Genomic DNA, 15,857 nt, shown 5'->3' on the forward strand with positions numbered 1-15,857 from the left:
AAGTCTGAATCACCATATCTGGCATCCTGTTTTCTCAGTTTTCCCACATCATCTCCAGAGAAATCTGTAGCAGTTGGGTCCTCAAGGCCTGGGACTATCCGTGCCCCACATCCCCTCAGGACAGTGTCCATTCTGCCCACCAGGCAGTGACTGAAGCAGTCCCAGGCCCTATCTTACACAGCCTGTTCTCTTGGACCACGGCTGGCACCATTTGTGATAATTAGGGTTCTCTGAGAAGCAGGGGCCAAGATGGGATTAAACACATAAGCGATTTATCAGGGTAAAGGCCTGTGAGGGAGAATGGGGAGGGAGTCAGGGGAGAGCTGTGGGACTAGATGCAGGTCTCTAACCCCAGTGGAGAGAGGGAAGGAAGGAAAGGTGGAGAGGAAAATTCTTAACCGTGTGGTGCAATTCTAAGGACATTTTGCGAAGCAAATGCGTCTTTCAGGATAGGCAGTCCACCATGGGCCCTGAGCATCTGCACATTCTTGCTGAGGTTCTTGAAAGCACAGTTTACCTGCTTCTTGATGCTGAACCATTTCTGTAGGGCAAAGTGACCATAGTATGACTACTGTTTAACCACTCGCTTCCCAGGGGAAGGAGCACTGGTTTGTTTGTTCATTGCTCAGAAGGTCCTGGGCCCTTGACCCTGGGTTCCTCGGCAGTGATGCAACCTGCCACATAGGTAGCATGTCTCTGAGCCCATTGCATTGCCCTTGGGGGACTGGCAGAACTCCACTGATACCCATGCTGTTTGCTGATAAAGTATTATTATCTTGTTCTGCCCCATGAAGTCTGTCTAGTTTGCATCCGTAACATGGGATCAGGTTGACCTGTCATCTTTGTGAGGATGGGCTTCTTCCCTGACAGCATCCCTGCCCAGTCACCTGTGGGGGAAGTCCTGTGTCTTGCAGGATTAACCAATCTTAGCATCTGTGCTACACTCTGCCATTTGCTGAGAGTAGCCCATGGGAAATTTGGCCTTGGTGAAAATGCAGCGGTGATGGAAAGTGCAGCAGCATTGCATTTCAGAGCTCAATAGCTGTGGCAGTCAGTCACTTATGCTCCCTAGAGTCAGAGATCTGAGAGGTGCAAATACACCTTGCACTATGCCCAGCTGAGAACAACCAGCTAGCTATTGGTTTTAGTTGATCTTTGACAACAACGAATGTTTACTGGTTCCTTTCATGGGTTCAATTCACAGAAGAGTTACAATTATTTGGTGGACAAACTCACAGTGACCTCAAAGCTGAATAGCCAGTGAATAAAGTGCTCATTAACAACAATTTTTACTTCTTGGCATATCAGTATTTCTTTCATGTGGCCTAATTAACACCCTAGTCTGTCTCTTTGCTTCCTCTAACCTACTGGAATGTGTACCTCGTAAGTATCTATCTTGGCAGCTTATGGACTCAGTGAATCCTAAATTGGAAGTGATCCTTATCTAGTACAGGAGATGTTCTGTAAACATGTTTTGAAGCTTTTTGAAAGGAATAGCCTGGTCATTGTCTAAATGGTACTCTAGTGAAGTATAAAGTGCTGTGCCCTATGCTGTTGAGACCAAACAATAAAGTCAAACATTTGCTGTTTCATCTGAAAAGGTAAGCTTAGAAGACATATTTGGGTATGACTATTTGCACTGAAAGGATTTAACCTAGTATCTTTCCTTTACTAAATAGGTGGCCCCTGATTTCTGCAAGTGTTACTGGGAACTCCATCATAAAATGAATGATAAGAACAAGTCATTTTTCCCAGTTGGAAATAATAATTATATCTGTGATAAGCATTTGTTATTCTTTAAGTATGGGCTTCCCTGGTGGCTCAGTGGTAGAGAGTCCGCCTGCAGTGTACAAGGTGCAAGTGTGATCCCTGTATCAGGAACATCCCCTGGATGAGGGCATGGAAACCCACTCCTGTATTCTTGCCTAGAGAATTCCATGGATAGAGGAGCCTAGCAGGCTACAGTCCATTGGGTTGTAAAGACTTGGACACAAATTAAGCAACTTAGCATGCATGCAAACTAAGTATGACCAATAGTGTGTCATCAAAGACACATTGGTCCCTAGATGAATCATTAAATATACTGAAATTATGTGCTGGGTCCTAAAAAGGGGCAAAACCATATAATACAAATTACTCTAAAATATATGCTTATCACCTAGCTATATAGCTATTGTATATTTAATCTAATGCCAATATACTTTATATAATGAACATCGGGAAAAAATTTGGTTACCTTTTGCCAACTTAGAATTTAGAAGAGCACCTTGGGGTTAAATATTTTTTTTACATTTTTTTTTTATTTTATTTTTTAACTTTACAATATTGTATTGGTTTTGCCATATATCAACAGGAATCCACCACAGTTATACACGTGTTCCTCATCCTGAACCCTCCTCCATCCTCCCTCCCCATACCATCCCTCTGGGTCATCCCAGTGCACCAGCCCCAAGCATCCAGTATCGTGCATTGACCTGGACTGGCGACTCGTTTCGTATATGATATTATACATGTTTCAATGCCATTCTCCCAAATCATCCCACCCTCTCCCTCTCCCACAGAGTCCAAAAGACTGTTCTATACATCAGTGTCTCTTTTGCTGTCTCGTATACAGGGTTATTGTTACCATCTTTCTAAATTCCATATATATGCGTTAGTATACTGTATTGGTGTTTTTCTTTCTGGCTTACTTCACTCTGTATAATAGACTCCAGTTTCATCCACCTCATTAGAACTGATTCAAACGTATTCTTTTTAATGGCTGAGTAATACTCCATTGTGTATATGTGCCACAGCTTTCTTATCCATTCATCTGCTGATGGACATCTAGGTTGCTTCCATGTCCTGGCTATTATAAACAGTGCTGCGATGAACATTGGGATACTCGTGTCTCTTTCCCTTCTGGTTTCCTCAGTGTGTATGCCCAGCAGTGGGATTGCTGGGTCATAAGGCAGTTCTATTTCCAGTTTTTTAAGGAATCTCCACACTGTTCTCCATAGTGGCTGCACTAGTTTGCATTCCCACCAACAGTGTAAGTGGGTTCCTTTTTCTCTGCACCCTCTCCAGCATTTATTGCTTGTAGACTTTTGGATTACAGCCATTCTGACTGCCGTGAAATGGTACCTCATAGTGGTTTTGATTTGCATTTCTCTGATAATGAGTGATGTTGAGCATCTTTTCATGTGTTTGTTAGCCATCTGTATGTCTTTGGAAAAATGTCTATTTAGTTCTTTGGCCCATTTTTTGGTTGGGTCATTTATTTATCTGGAGTTGAGCTGTCGGAGTTGCTTGCATATTTTTGAGATTAGTTGTTTGTCAGTTGCTTCATTTGCTATTATTTTCTCCCATTCTGAAGGCTGCCTTTTCACCTTGCTAATAGTTTCCTTTGTTGTGAAGAAGCTTTTAATTTTAATTAGGTCCCATTTGCTTATTTTTGCTTTTATTTCCAATATTCTGGGAGGTTGGTCATAGAGGATCCTGCTGTGATGTATGTTGGAGAGTGTTTTGCCTATGTTCTCCTCTAGGAGTTTTATAGTTTCTGGTCTTACATTTAGATCTTTAATCCATTTTGAGTTTATCTTTGTGTATGGTGTTAGAAAGTGTTCTAGTTTCATTCTTTTACAAGTGGTTGACCAGTTTTCCCAGCACCACTTGTTAAAGAGATTGTCTTTAATCCATTGTATATTCTTGCCTCCTTTGTCAAAGATAAGGTGTCCATAGGTGCCTGGATTTATCTCTGGGCTTTCTATTTTGTTCCATTGATCTATATTTCTGTCTTTGTGCCAGTACCATACTGTCTTGATGACTGTGGCTTTGTAGTAGAGCCTGAAGTCAGGTAGGTTGATTCCTCCAGTTCCATTCTTCTTTCTCAAGATTGCTTTGGCTATTCGTGTTTTTTTGTATTTCCATACAAATTATGAAATTATTTGTTCTAGCTCCGTGAAGAATACCATTGGTAGCTTGATAAGGATTGCATTGAATCTATAAATTGCTTTGAGTAGTATACTCATTTTCACTATATTGATTCTTCCAATCTGTGAACATGGTATATTTCTCTGTCTATTAGCGTCCTCAAACCAGCTCTCCAACAAATACTAAAGGATATTCTCTAGACAGGAAACACAAAAAGGGTGTATAAACTCGAACCCAAAACAATAAAGTAAATGGTAACGGGATCATACTTATGAATAATTACCTTAAACATAAATGGGTTGAATGCTCCAACCAAAAGACAAAGACTGGCTGAATGAATACAAAAACAAGACCCGTATATATGTTGTCTACAAGAGACCAACCTCAAAACAGGGAACACACACAGACTGAAAGTGAAAGGCTGGAAAAAGATTTTCCATGCAAATAGAGACCAAAAGAAAGCAGGAGTAGCAATACTCATATCAGATAAAATAGACTTTACAACAAAGGCTATGCAAAGAGACAAAGAAGGTCACTACATAATGATCAAAGGATCAATCCAAGAAGAAGATATAACAATTATAAATATATATGCACCCAACATAGGAGCACCGCAATATGTAAGACAAATGCTAACAAGTATGAAAGGGGAAATTAACAATAACACAATAATAGTGGGAGACTTTAATACCGCACTCACACCTATGGATAGATCAACTAAATGGAAAATTAACAGGGAAACACTAACTTTAAATGATACGATAGACCAGTTAGACCTAATTGATATCTATAGGACATTTCACCCCCAAACAATGAATTTCACCTTTTTCTCAAGGACACACGGAAACTTCTCCAGGATAGATCACATCCTGGGCCATAAATCTGGCCTTGGTAAATTCAAAACAATTGAAATCATTCCAAGCATCTTTTCTGACCACGATGCAGTAAGATTAGATCTCAGTTACAGGAGAAAAACTATTAAAAATTCCAACATATGGAGGCTGAACAACACGCTGCTGAATAACCAACAAATCACAGAAGAAATAAAAAAAAAAAAAAAATCAAAATATTCATAGATACGAATGAAAATGAAAACAACAACCCAAAACCTGTGGGACACTGTAAAAGCAGTCCTAAGGGGAAAGTTCATAGCAATACAGGCATACCTCAAGAAACAAGAAAAAAATCAAATAATCTAACTCTACACCTAAAGCAACTAGAAAAGGAAGAAATGAAGAACCCCAGGGTTAGTAGAAGGAAAGAAATCTTAAAAATTAGGGCAGAAATAAATGCAAAAGAAACAAAAGCGACCATTGCAAAAATCAACAAAGCCAAAAGCTGGTTCTTTGAAAGGATAAATAAAATTGACAAACCAATGGCCAGACTCATCAAGAAACAAAGGGAGAAAAATTAAATCAATAAAGTTAGAAATGAAAATGGGGTTGATTGAAGATGACCTACTATCTTTACAGACGTTGTTTGAAAAAATCTGAACTAATGGTTTATTTTTCTACGCCTCATAAGAAACTGAGGCATTTGGTATTATCCACCTTAGGCTAGGCCAGGTTTAGAATTGGCATAAGAATTGATTTTGGAGATGGTTGTGATGATGTTTCCTCAAGAGAAGCATTTGTCAGCAAGCAGCTAAGAGCAGCAAAAAAAAAAAAAAAAAAAAAAAAAAAAAAGTCCTTCATGATTATTTAGATCTCTTAAGTTCTTTGAATTTTTATTAGTATATCATATGATTGCCAAATCATAAAGTATACTGTGTAATTGTTACCACAGTGACATCTTTTTTTTTCCTCTAGCCTTCCCTGGTGGTTGTAGGAAACCCTGGGGTCTCCTTGGGTCTGTGGTCGCCTTCTGGCCCTTCCGGTTCACGTCCTGCTTGCTTGGCAGGCCCGATTGAGCCCCTTGGAACACGTCCACACCACGAGAGGGGAGGGGACCCTGTGTGGGGAGGCCCGAACAGGGCCTTATTTTGTGCTCACATTTTATTTGTGTGCTGGTTTTACTTATTTCATATCTGCATTTCTTTGTGTGTATATTTTCACTATCCTTGTTATTTTTCAGTACCTGTATAGCATTCTATCCTGATAATACACCACACCAGTGTCCCACTAGGATTGTTTTAATTTTTCTTAATAATTAATAGTAATGCTATGTACATTTTTATATAGTCTTTTACATTTTTCTTTTCATTTTATATTATTCCCTTGGACCAAATTTACCTAAATGCAGTTACCAGGTCCAAAAGTACAGCTGGAACCATAACTCATCTTATTGTTAGACTGCTTTTCAGAAAGATCAAATTTGTGGGATTGTCACCACTGTAGAGTTCAAATGTAATTCCCTACATCTGGGCAACACTGGATTTTTATCATTTTATTCCTTTTTTCTTCTCTGAAAGGTATATTGTGATACATTTGGGTTATTCTAATTTGCACTTTATTTCACTGCATTGTTACTTTTAGTGCTTTCATTTTTAAAAAATATTTAAATGGTTTTATCTCTAAGGACTGTAGTTACCAACTCATACATTCTTAATGTATTTTGGCCAGTAGACTTTGAAGAGCTATGGTAGGCACCTTTCCTCCCATTATGGTGCTGACCTTTTGACATTTAGTTCATTAGACAAAAGAGCATTTTAAAAAATGACTGACTTTATTTGAGACTACAAATGTAGTGATATTAGGACATAGTAGCTATCAGATAGCATGCACGCATTCCCTCCTTCCATTCTCACCTCCCTCTTCCTCTCTGTTTTCTGCCTTTTTTGAGGGAGGATATTAGACTTCTTGCTAAAGTCATATGAAAATACACTTGTTATCCAAAGCCTATCTCTGAGAAGGATACTGGTCCCATTGGTAATAGAAATTGCTTTGGGAGAGGTGAACTAGGCCAACAGCTGGGAGAGGAGAGGGAAACTTTTCACTGTAGCTTTTATAACTTTTGATTTCCAAACTGGATTGATATTACTAAAAAAAAATATATGTATTTTTTGGTATTACTTTTTAATAAAAACAAAGGCTTATGTAAGATCAGTGCTTGTCATTATTGTGGATCTTTAAAAGCTAACTTTAAAACTCATGCTGCCACGTGCGATGAACTTCAGTGGCAGAAAATGAGATGAAGGCAGCACAATTTAGGTATATGTGATATTTGGGCAGAACTGCCTGCCATTCTATTTACTAAACATAACATTTCTGGACTATACGTACAGCATAAAGGAAATTTACTTTCATAGAAATATTTCTCTTGGGCATTAGTATAATGCTGAGACCTTCCACTGACCTAAATTCCAGGATAAAGCTGGGGTATGAGAATGACCAGTGAGTGATCTTCTTCATGAGTTTCTGTCTCATGGAAGCTGTTTCTAGCCAAGCACTGCTTGAGGCCAGCTGGCAGGTGCAGGTTCCAATTTTCTATTTGTGATTCCCTGACTTTGGTGTTCTCCATGGGGCTTATCCTTTCTCCATCAGTTGAGTTTTGACAAGTGCAGTGGCACAAATATGACTGGAAACCATTAGCTCCTCTCTGGCCACACTGGTGGTTCATGTCTCTTAAAGGGACCAAGAGGATGCGTGGAGGCTTCAAAAACCCCGTGAGGAGTTAGATCTCTACACGTCTTTGTTTGAGGATAGACTTTGGAAAAAAACTTTCAGGGAATCCTTCAACCTAATTGGAATTGGCTGCTGTCCCTGAGGCCTTGTACTGATTAGACTTGTGCTCTCTGATAAGGGAATGACCAGCTACATGTGGCCATTTAAACTGAAATAAAATGGAAAGACTGGGTTCCTCAGTCATGCTAGTAACAATAGCCACGTGGGGCTGGTGCCTCCTGTACCAAACTGAGCAGATACGGACCATTTCCATTATTGTAGAGTGTCCTATGGGCCAGAGCTAAATTGTTCAGACATGTCAGCAGTGTATGCAGGTGTGTGACCTGAGGGGATAGCCTTCATGGTGCTGTCAAGGCCTCCGTAATCCTAACGGTCCTTTAAGGATTGTCTGAATTCCAGTTCCTCTAGCAAATTTATCCTGACTACTCCAGCTCACAGCGATGACTCCCTTCTTTGAATACCTAGGGTGCCTGAAAGATGTGATGACACGTTGTTTTATTGGTATCACACTTTTGCTTTGAAGTTAGTTCTCATCTTCCCAGCAAGGCTGCAGGGCCCTCAAGAGCAGAGTTTCAACCCCACACTGCCTGCTAGATGCATCTATATGTGACACAGAGCTTCTCTTTTCATCCCAAAATGCTTGTCAGAAGCATTTATCAAAACCCTCCTTTTCTCCAACTGTCTTTTTTATGCTTTCTTTGCTCTTATTTTCAATATTTATAAGAGTCAGTGTGTAGGACACAATGTCAGCTTTAACAACCATTTATTTTTTGAGGAAGGTCAACATGCTTATTGTTTTTGGGTATTACAGTCTCACTTGCTGTCTTGGTGAGGGGGTGAGGGTGAGGAAGGTTTTGGAACACTGGTGTTAGATCTTGAAAACACTTTGGAGAAAGTTGATGATATCTTCCTCATCATTTCAGACCCTGTCTAGAGGAAGTATGGGGCTTTCAAAGTCTGTGGACAACCAGAAGAGAAATGTGATCAGTTATCAGGCTTTCCAATTGCTGTCAGGCCCCAGGGAGTGATCATTTAGGATTCAGAAATAAGTAGTTATATAATAGCTTTTGTTTTTAAAAGTGCTTTCACAAAGAGTATTTTGCTCCTTCTGACAGCCTTGGGAAGAAAGCAGGAGAAACCCAGTGAGGTCAGATGTCTTGTCTAAGGTCACATGGGTAGCCTGATGAGCTAATTCCACACAAGAAGGTAACTTTCAACTCTCAACAGTACTGGTGTCCATTTCAAAATGTCCAGGCAAAAGCAGCTGTGCACTACAAAAGGCTATCATTTCTCACTCAGTTTGGGTACATTTTCAGTTGTCTGACCCAAGTGATCTGTTTATTGTGTGAGCTCTACAGGACTTGTGTAGCCAATAAAAGTCTCCATTTGGACTTATTGTTCTATACCACTTGTCTTGTGCAAAGGGCTCTTAAAGCATCTAATAGTTTATGTTAACAAAATGATTGTTGTATCTGTAAGGACAGAAATGAGCATTTATCTTTGTTGCTGATGCATTGTGACAAGATGTCATAAAAAGACACAGGACAATAAAGCACATACCTTCTTATTTCTAGTAAAAGACATGGTTCTCCTAGACCTCTTGCAAATCCTCAGTTTTTCTCTTTAGCAATATAACCTTAGGAACTTCAAGGATCTATGATTAAAACTAAGGTAGCAGATAGCAAATTTAACCCCAAATAAAGGGAGGGGAATAGTTTAGCTCCTCAGATCAATAATGGAGTACTGGAATGTGCTGATAGTTTAAACAAAATAAGAACAACCAAGAAATTAATAAGGAAAAAGCCACAATTTGCAAAGGTAAAGGCTTGAATGGAGAGATAGCTTCTGAAAAAGTAAGACAAAGACTTATAGAATTCAAGCATATATACTGCAAGCCCACATTCTGAAAATCTTGAGGGGAAAAATAAAGCTTTGTTTTTGCAATTTGCGGATCTTGTTAAAAATGTAGATGCCTGGTCACCATTTCCAGGTCTCCTTCAAGACACCCTGCTGCTGCTTTGATCTGCTTTGTGGGCAGCACCATGGACTTCACTTGGTTGGTACTGGTCACTCTGAAGAGAGAAATGTACCTGGGTGTTTATGACCATGACACATGCCAAGGGCTAGGGAATGACACATCATACCATGAACTGATTTTAATTCCCCCAAAATCCTATTTGTGAAAAATAAGCTGTAATGAGCCTGTGTTAGTCCAGAAGTCCCCTCTTTTTTGGTGGGTTTTCCTAAGCAGGTATCATTGTAATTTCAAATTCCATGTAAACTGTCCTCTGTGGGGAGCTTTACTACTTTGAGCACCTTAGGACAGGCTGAGCCATTTCTGCATTTCTTCCTCCGAAAGCCCTTACCAGAACAAAAATAGGTTATCTGAACTGCTTCTCAGTGAATTCCTCTAATGTGTAGAATGTAGGGGTTGGGAGGAGGTGTCCCCATTAAACTGAAGTCACAGAAGAGTGTGATTTTACTCTTTGACTGGACATGCTACTTGGAAACCTAGATGGGATCTTTTCTACTTATCACTGAATTCTGTAGGCAGTTCCTGGTCACTGCTTAGTTCTGAGATGTGGCCCCTGTTTGGCAGGAAAAAGAATATGGGATAGAGCCTCAAGACCTGTGATGTTTGAGCCCTGGCTCAGCCACCTGCTGGCTGTGCCACTTCAGGCAGGTCATTTGCCTCCATTTTCTCCTCTCTGAGGGACAACTTCAAGACTTGCAAGGAAGCATGGTATGATAAGATTTAGTGACTGTTACCTTGTCAATATAATGGAAATGATGCTTCACCGGGTGGATGTGAGAAAAGTGCAAAAGCACTTAGCAGAATGCCTGGTACATGGCCATTCCCTAATAAATGTTACTCCCAGTACCTGTCACCCCTTTACTGTGAGGTTTAAGTCAGAGAACTGCATGCTGCTGCTGCTGCTGCTAAGTCACTTCAGTTGTGTCTGACTCTATGCAACCCCATAGATGGCAGCCCACCAGGCTCCCCCATCCCTGGGATTCTCCAGGCAAGAACACTGGAATGGGTTGCCATTTCCTTCTCCAGAGAACTGCATAAAAACCTGCAAATTGCAATCTACATACATACTAAGGGAGAAGGAAATGGCAACCCACTCCAGTATCCTTGCCTGGAGAATCCCATGGACAAAGGAGCCTGGAGTGCTACAATCCATGGGGTCACAAAGAGTCAGGCATGACTGAGCGAATCACATACACACACACACACACATACATATTAAGTCATATTTTATCCTCATATTGGTGGTGGGTGGGTGTGCTGCAAGGCAAGAGCCATTCAATGTGATGGGCAAGGGGGGTGAATGATCAAAACTCCTATGTTCAAAATGACATAATTGAGAGCTTCATTCTAATATGATAAATTTGTTGTACCTGAAGTGCCATCGTTTGAGGAATATTGGCTGGTCAGGTAACTTCTGCATTGATAGAGGGTGATAAACTGCCAAGACAAAGGTGAAATACTAGCTTAAGCCTCTGCCCTTTGATGGACAGTGAACACTAGAAACCCTGAAGGGAGCACAACCATTGTGGCATCATACATAGTAATCTCAGGGCCCCTCAGTCTCAAAGAATTATCTTCTGGGACTTTGGTTCTTCCTAGACATGACTTATCATAATTCTTGCTAATTAGGACACCCAGGATTAGGGCCAGATTCAGACAAGGGCTGCCCCTGGCGGATAATTTCAAGGGCTCACATGTCCCAGGTCACAAAACAATGTCAGCCATGCTGCCCTTCCCCTCCTTGAGCTTGGAACAAATAAAACATTTTCAATCCTTCTCTGAGCAAAGATAATGATAGTGGAGGTCTTAAGGGAAGAAGGAGGCAAGGGGAGGTCCATTTTACCACCCCAATCTTCTTTGAAATAATTCTTAAACATTGTGAGGTCTGGAGAAAGAAAGTGGTAGCGTGAGGTTGCAGCAGCCTGGAGGGGGCAGGGCGGAGATGGTGGCTCAGGTGCTGGCTTTGTTCTGTGGACCTTCCTCAGCCCCTGGAATGCAGAAGAAGCAGGGTCCCAGAAAGGCCTGCAATAGGCTGGGGGAGGTGGCTGGGCTAGGTGTGCCATGGTGAGGGCGGTTAAAAACGATGGGGAAAATCAATGAAGGCAAGATGAGAGAAGCATGAGAGATGAGAGAAGCTCTCCACACCAACACCTATCATTGGTATGGAGAGCAGGGTATTATGATGAAAGTTTTGGATTTGAGGCAGTTTATGGATTAAGATACTGAGGATAGCATACATAAAGGGGTAATCTGGGACAGAACAATCTAAGGGACTGGTTCCCAACGTTGGCTGCACAACACAACCAATGGAGAAATATTACAAATAGGCATGCTTGGACCCCGCCCCAAATGAACAGGAATCCCTGAGGCTGGGGTAAGCATTGTTCTCTTTTCTAAGTTGCCTAGGTGACTCTAGCATGAAGTCAGGTTGAGAATTTCTTATCTAAAGGAAGTGTTAGGGGAAACACACTGATTGAAACCACCCACCCTGGCCAGGCACCATAGTAACCATTTGCATGAGTTGTTTTATGACAGGAGATTCTGATAAGGAATACGGAACTAATAAGCCACCACCAACAGGAAGAGTTCGGGGAAGGTTAAAAGCACTTCCCAGAATCCCTCTCGCTAGCATCCATCTTGGCTGAGCTATGCGTGTGCCACTAGGAAAGACTGATTTAGAATGATTGGCCACCCGGAAACTAATCCCATCACCATAAAACCCAAGACTGCGAGCCACACGGCAGAGCAGTTCTCCTGGGTTCCCTTACCCTACTGCTGTCCACCCGGCTGCCCTTTCCCAATAAAATCTATTGCTTTGTTAGCACATGTGTCTCCTTGGACAATTCATTTCCAAGTGTTAGACAAGAGCCCAGTTTCAGGCCCTGGAAGGGGTCCGCCTTCCTGCAACAGAAGGAGGGGCAGGGGCAGATGCTACTAAATGGCCAGACACAAGTCCATTAACTCAGTGGTTCTCAACACTGCCTGTTCATCAAAATCACCAAGGGCCCAGTCTGCAACCCAGACCAACTGAATCCAAATCTCTGGGGATGGGACGCTGGGCATCAGTTGTTGATTCCAGGGTGCAGCCAGGGTTAAGAACCTCTGCTCTGTGTAACAGTTCCCGCACTGGGCTGTCCATCAGCTTCATGGGGGTAGAAGTTGAGGCACTCCTGACTTAGTTGGAATTTGACTCTGATGGTGCTAAAGCTGTTCTTCTGACAAAACAAGCCCTTGCTGTCATGAAGCTTATACTCAAGTGAATCCTCTGCCAGAGGATGAGGGCAGGAATATCTGACAGCTTTGTTTACTTCTGAGTCTCTAGCCCTTGGCACATAGTAGGCACTTGATAAATGTTGAATAAATGACTAAATGGTGACATAAGTGCTGTGAAGAAAATAACGCAGGATAAGGGGGATGGTTTGTGTTTATGTGTGTGTACACGCATGCTGGGGGATGGTTAAAGTGAACCAAGAGTAAATCAAAAGTAATACAATACAGAGAGGAGGATCTAGGAGGATCTGTAGTTTCAGTCTCCTCAGAGACTTCCTAAGAGGGCTTTAGGTGGAGGGAATTTCCTGAGATCACACTAAGGAGTGGGCCAGATTTTTGGAAAGCTGCCTAGGAAGGGTACCCTGCATAGCAGATGGAGCCAGCATTTCCCTCAGCCAGTGCCCCTTCCTCTTCAAAGCACCTGTTCCCTCACTGCCCCACCAGGCCCTCCAGTTCCAGGGACTCACTCCTTGAGTGCCATTGTTCTCAGGTGCTAAGGGGCTTACTCTATGCACTTACTTGGGGACAATAACTTCAACCAGGGGTTGGCCCCAACTGGGAGTGCTTCCTGAGGCCCCCCTCAAGGTACACCACACCCTTAACTTTAAAGCACTCCCTCATTTCTGTCAGGGTTCCACTGGCTGACAATGAGGGGAGCCAGTGAAAGATATTTACCTTAAGACTGCTCAAATTCTCCAGACATGGACATTCAAGACTTTCTGTGATCAAAACACAATATTGGAAAACAGTTATTTCTGAGACATGTACACATTTTGGCACAAAAATAACCTCAATAATTTCATCAGAGAATCACAGAAACTAGGCAAGCAGAAGAAACTGAAAGTGGTGAGATCCTCAAATTCTGGGCACAGGTCTTGGGGAAGATGCCTCTAACATGCCAAGCTCATCCCATCTAGAGTCCCTTGCACTTACTGAACTCTGTGTGTGGGACCCTCTGCTTCCAGATCTTCTTGTGGTCACTTCCTTCCCATTATTAAGATCTGATGTTTCTAGATTTCTTGGACCAAACTAATCTAGTCAGTCATTCTATATCACTTGGGCTCTTCTTTATTATTTTTTTTTCATATTCATTCATGAATTTCACAAATATGTACTGAGGATCTACTCTGTGCTTCTTTTGTAGACACGTGGGAATACAGTGAACAGAGAAAAATCCCTGCCCTCATGGAACTAACATTCTACAGAAGGGAGAGTCAATAAACACATTTTTAAAAAAGCTTTCTGGTGGTACAAATGCTAGGGATAAAATTAAAGCAGGGAGTGCTAGGGTGGCATTGGGGTTTCAGTTTTAAAAAGTGTTCAGGGAATTTTTTACTTCGAATATAATATTTCAGCAAAGATCTGAAGAAGATAAATGTTCATGTGGCTGGAGTGGAGTGATTAAGAGAGATCATAAAGAGAGGTGGTCAGACAGGTTACCAGGAGGGGCGAGTGAAATCCAGACCATGTGTGGCCTTCTAAGCCATTGTAAAGACCCTGGCTTTTATCCTAGGTGAAATGGGAATACTTATTCCTATCTAGGATTATTGTGTTTATGTACTGTACTCAGTCACTCAGTCCTGTCCAACTCTTCACCACCGCAGAGGAAGCCCTATTGTGTTTATATCCCCTTCCCAATTAGAAGGAGGTGAAGACTTTGTCTCTCATTCGCAGCTGTATCTCCACAACTTAGAACAGTGTCCAGCCCAAAGAAAGTGCTTAGTGACTCTGTTGAATGTGAATGAATGCATGAACTGGACAGGTGCAATATTCAATATTACCACAGGATACCTATATCTAAGCGTGACTCACTGCAGTGAAGTTGAAGAAAACAATGACATTGAATTCAGATTTGGGAGACTTGGGATCTCTATTCTGACTGGCAGTATGACCTTGGACAAGTCACTTCCCTACCCTGAACCTCAGTCTCTTCAGCTGTAAAATAAGGTTATACTAGCTACTTTCTATTGGAGAAGGAAACGGCAACCCACTCCAGTGTTCTGGCTCTGACAGCCTATGATTCCATAATACAGGAAACACACCAGTGGTGTATCATCCTCTGACGATGACCTGTTTATGGGATTCTGGCAACTTACCTCCATTTTATGATTCATCTTTTAATGAATGTTATTCCCACTCTCAAGTGGAGAGGATATATTTCTTGAGTAACATCTTGAATGGATGCAGGCTTGAAACAACCAAGGCCAACTCCAGCTCTGTAGTTGGAGTTTTCAGGCCATCTTTACAGTAAACATGATACCCCTACCTCAGTGCTGTCCCATTGTTAGAGCCACATTGATCCTTTGAGCTTTAAAAGAATAGAGGACCAAACTCAACTCATAAATAATGAGTCAGTTTTAACAGAGACAGAATTAAAGTGGGGTCCACCCTAGCCAGGATTTCATTTAAGCAAATAAATGTAGGTTTAATTTTTAGCTTTAAAAGCTTTTGAATATATTTTACTAGGGCTAACCTAGTTATACAAAGCAAGCATACATTCTTAAAGAGATGATTAAATCCTAGTAGCATGGGCTGTAGTCTCCGTATAGATGTGATAAACCTTTATTTCCTGGATATTTCCCACAGGATCATGGTAACTGTAAACTTATAGTCACACTACATACTTTTCATCACAATTATTAATGGAATCTTGCTAGTGTTTCAGAAAAAGCAAACTAGTTCATCACACTAACTGGTTAACTGACTCAGTATTCCTCCAATTTAGATCAGCCAATGGCACCCCACTCCAGTACTCTTGCCTGGAAAATCCCATGGATGGAGGAGCCTGGTAGGCTGCAGTCCATGGGGTCACTAAGAGTCGGACACGACTGAGCGACTTTGCTTTCACTTTTCACTTTCATGCATTGGAGAAGGAAATGGCAACCCACTCCAGTGTTCTTGCCTGGAGAATCCCAGGGATGGGGGAGCCTGGTGGCTGCCGTCTATGGGGTCACACAGAGTCGGACACGACTGAAGTGACTTAGCATAGCATACTGGAAAACTCATATTCATCAATG

Source organism: Bubalus kerabau, chromosome X (genome assembly GCF_029407905.1).
Source record: "Bubalus kerabau isolate K-KA32 ecotype Philippines breed swamp buffalo chromosome X, PCC_UOA_SB_1v2, whole genome shotgun sequence".
Taxonomy (NCBI): Eukaryota; Metazoa; Chordata; class Mammalia; order Artiodactyla; family Bovidae; genus Bubalus; species Bubalus kerabau.